The sequence below is a fragment of the Macrobrachium rosenbergii genome, chromosome 3 (genome assembly GCF_040412425.1).
Source record: "Macrobrachium rosenbergii isolate ZJJX-2024 chromosome 3, ASM4041242v1, whole genome shotgun sequence".
NCBI classification, from domain to species: Eukaryota; Metazoa; Arthropoda; class Malacostraca; order Decapoda; family Palaemonidae; genus Macrobrachium; species Macrobrachium rosenbergii.
In genome coordinates, this window is record NC_089743.1 from 39,853,977 (window position 1) to 39,858,434 (window position 4,458).

Below are 4,458 nucleotides of genomic sequence, written 5' to 3' on the forward strand. Positions count from 1 at the left end.
ACAGTTTGCCACGTCATCCTATCCACATACAATTCAAGATGGAAGCTTCTTTGAGTGGAATGGAATATTAAATTTATGCCAAAAGCCAAGAGCTGGAACCTATGAGGTCATTCAGCACTGAAAAGGAAATTAAGAGCATAAAAGGTTCTAGGAGTGCAACAGGAGGAAGACCTCGCAGTTGCACCATGAAATAATTTTTGGGAGAAGGATAATAAGATGGAAGAATGCGAATATGAAGGGAGGTACAGCACTAGGGGCCTTATGGATGCTACAAGGAACCCCAAGTACAGCGTACCTTGAGAAGTGCACTGACAGCACTACCCCCTTACGAGAAGTTTCTTATAGTGTACATATCAATGAATATCCCCACTCCAACTACTGAAGATAATGAATTGTATAAACATAAAAACTTGTCATCCTCCCCTTCCATGGGAAATCATCTGAACCTCGAAAACAGCTGAGAGATGTTCAAGATCACCCTCATGCATCGACTGCACCCATACATCCAGGATATAAGCCTGCCCTCTGGGCTCCTAAGTCATCCTTACAAACTATTCCGCCTAATCCACATTCACAGAGAAGTAGCATGCTACCTATAGCCTTGAAGCAATACCTACCCAAAAGGTCATGATTTGGCCATTGGAGAGGTCTCCACTCTACACCAATCTGCAATCAGGTCAGACAAGGCAAAGATTACTCAACCTTGGCATTTGATTGCACAAACAAAACTTGACCTGCAATTCTTTACTTTTACAAAACTGCTTTTAATGACACACCACTTGATCGTGAGCTCTATTCCTCACCATATTTGCAGTGGTTTCACTGTTTGACCTCAGTCTTTGGCACCTGTATATTCAATATGCAGCATCATGGCAGCCAGGGCCTTCAAGGATGTGAGAGGGTAATAACAATATACTTGTATTACCAAATATCACGTACTTATAGCAAAGTATCTTACATGTTATTCTCTTTTGTTTCAAACATAGTAGTTATCATTTAACAATAAAAGTGTAGCAACACCAAAAACCCAGTTTCTTAGCAATGCAGCAGGTAGCCTATATTTATCCAAAGAATCTCCAACATAAAACTGTGATGGTTAGAGTACTGTACAAAGGTTCAGGTCAATTTCTGAGACATTTGGGTAAAATTGAGACATTTGGGTGCATATGTGTATGGTTGCCAGCTTGCATCTCACAACTAGAATAAAACTGGCATTGAAGAACACTACCACCTGCCGAAAAGTGTCACAGTTACTTTGGCAATTGTGCAAGTCATAAAAGCAAGCATCATATACCCCACCGACTATAGTTAACTCTCAATAAAATAGGATGTAAGAATTTAACGATACAATTTCTATAGTCACCTGTTGCTAAACTGCATTTGCACAGACTATTATTTCATGAAAATATCAAAAAGCAGATGAAATCAGTTAGTGCAGCATACCTTCACAAAACTATTGGTACATAGGTTAGGTTAGGTAGTGTCATCATCATCATTATTTTAGCAGATGAAACATATTAACATGGAACAAGCACACAGGGGCCACTGACTTGAAATTCAAGCTTCTAAAGAATGATGGTTTCAACCTCCCACTGCAGACCCCACACTGCAGCAGTAACTGATCATGATACAGAACCTGTGAATTTTCATCGTCCTTGGGGGGGATGCAAACCCGCGACATCTGGGTGGCAAGCCACAACATTTAACCACTATACCAGCAGACCAGGAACTTATATTTCTAATTAGGCTAGCCTGACTTAAGAGTACTAGTATTTATACATATTTTAAAAACCAAAAATGTATTTTTTAAGAAAATCCATGGCTAAGCCTATTTCCACAGCTCGACAACTGGCATATAACTGCACTGAGATGCTGCACAGTTGATATGGCCTTATTAATACAGCTACATAGAGCCAAAAGGTTAGGTTAAACCTGTCATGCAAAAAACCAGTCTTTTTTATATAAAACCACAGCAACAGAACTAAATATAGAGGTTTAACCTCAGAGACGGTATATATATATAATTACGCAGGTGGCCAAAATCAGCACCAAATCTGTTGCTTTATCTGAAAACTAGTTGGAAATAAACAGTTCTCAATTACTGATATTTTTTTTTTTTATATTTATCAAGACTTAAAATCATTTTACTTTGCTTGAATACAAATAATTGAAACCAATTTTAATGTTGTGGAAGGAGTAGGCCTATATCCCTCACTGTAAACCTTAGTTGAAAACATTTCTCAAAATCTCCTCCATTTCCTGCCCAGGTTCGGCTAGGTAGGCTTATGATAAAGCCAATACGCTATCATTCTGGTGAAAACATCACCAGATTAACACAATAGCAAACAAAAAGCCTGTATACTGAAATACAGTGATATGCAAAAGGCGGGGGCGGGATTGGCGGGTTGGGTGTTAAGGTCACAGGACCAAAAGAGCAAAGAAAATTAGCCTAACCTCACTGACCAAATCTATAAGTAATGAAACCTCGTTCTCCGAAATCATCCAGACGTTCTTAAATACGACTTTATGTCAGTAATATCCTACTTATAATATTGCTTCGGCTAAAATAACATCCATATCACGAAATAGGAAGAGCCAGTTCTGAACAGCGGCTTTCAAAGTTCCTCCATCTTCCCTTACGAAAACCACCACTTATTTCGATGAAAACGTCTTAACAAGGCTACATTTATGAATTATGAATCAATATCATTAATTATTATTCATTCAGTGACCTGCAATAACTATATCTTACCGAAAATATGTCGTTTTCACGGCTCAACACAATAAATATTTGCTAAAAGTCACAGGAAGTAAGCTAAACATGTCTCTCGGCGGTTCGTCAAATGGCAAGTACTTGAGTTACCAGTTAGCCATTTGAAGCTCCCCGATAAATGGGCGTCGCAGAAATAAGTCGTTCAATAGATAAGTAATGAATAACTTATATCTTATATATATATATATATATATATATATATATATATATATATATATATATATATATATATATATATATATATATATGTATGTATATATATATATATATATATATATATATATATATATATATATATATATATATATATATATATATATATATATATATATATATATATATATATATATATATATATATATATATGATTAAAAACAGACTCTTAATCAAATGAATGAATGAGAGAGAGTCTCTTAATCTCTAGTCTCTCTCTCCTCTCTCTGTCAAACAAATTTGACAAAGGTCCATGAAATAAGATTGGTAACACACAGAGCTGTATGAATGGAAAAAGAGCGTGTTTGAAGTGTGTGTAACTATCGCTGCAGCCTTTAACCTGCTAAAGTGTCATCTAAATTCCACCCATTTCTATTCCAAACTGCTCTCCTCAGGGGTGAGCTACAGAACTGGGAGTAGAAGACTGTCCAGTCCTGACCAATCCAGTATAAGAAACCATGTCAAGATATACAAAACCCATATGGATGTCAACGATTTTAAAGTCTGAGGACAACGTTCAAACGAGGAGGAAGGATTTGTATCTTGAATCTATAATGATCAAGATAAATATTCTTTAAATATCTACAATTTTCTTTGTCAACGTTTTTGATTTATTTCAATTTTGTATTTTGACCTTAATTTTAGTCTGTACGTGTCCTTATTTTCATGGTGTCATTGTGGCTTTTTATCTGTCTTTTTCATCTACTTCTATTTGAAAGATGCGTTTTGCATATCAGAATTAATATCAAAATTCAAATTATTATACATGAGTACATTGCTTTAAAGTTCGTGTATTTAACTAAAATCTGCATAAATTAAATGACTTTCCTATGATATTTTCGATATAATTTTTATTAATTCAATATTCATACTTAATAAACAGGAATTGATTTTGTCATTCTCAAATAATCCGTAAAAAAATTGCATAAATTTAATTTCTTTCTTATGATAATTTCAGTACAATTTTATTGATCAAATATTTTTGATGATCTCAATCACGAATGGCATTTCATATATTTCAAAATTTTACCTTATATACCCACGGGCCAGTTTCGTTCTGAGCAATGACACTAGAGAGTCTCTGGTGTATAAAACCTCTTTCAACAATAATGCATCACCTTCACACTAGACAAAGGAAAGGTCTCAAGGAAAAGGTTTCCTCAGACCATTATCTGAGGAGCCCTACCAAATGATCAACCTTTTGTATGATGATTCGAAGGTGTTCAAAATCACTTACTCACTTAAAACTTTTTTTATGTTTGTAATAGGCACTTTTTTAAATCTAGTAAGATTCAGAGAAGAGAGAGAGATTTTTCCTTTGAAAGCTAATAACTAAAAGCTCTGTTTCAAATGAACATCACTACTCATTACATAGCTTGAATTTAGGAATGTAGCCCCTGATAAAGACTGATTTATATGAAAATTCTTTTATCATTATAAAGTCTGCTAACTGCAAAGTTATCGTGAGACTT

General features: G+C 34.9%; 1 long non-coding RNA gene across 1 annotated transcript in view; it reads right to left on the reverse strand.

Annotated features, from left to right (window-relative positions):
• The window catches only part of LOC136828369 (uncharacterized), an 11,939-nt gene extending 9,080 nt beyond the window's left edge, over positions 1-2,859 (reverse strand). Inside the window, exon 1 of the long non-coding RNA XR_010850017.1 lies at positions 2,753-2,859. This is a non-coding gene — a long non-coding RNA (uncharacterized lncRNA). The remainder of the gene's footprint in view (positions 1-2,752) is intronic.
• Positions 2,860-4,458: the final 1,599 nt, after the last annotated feature.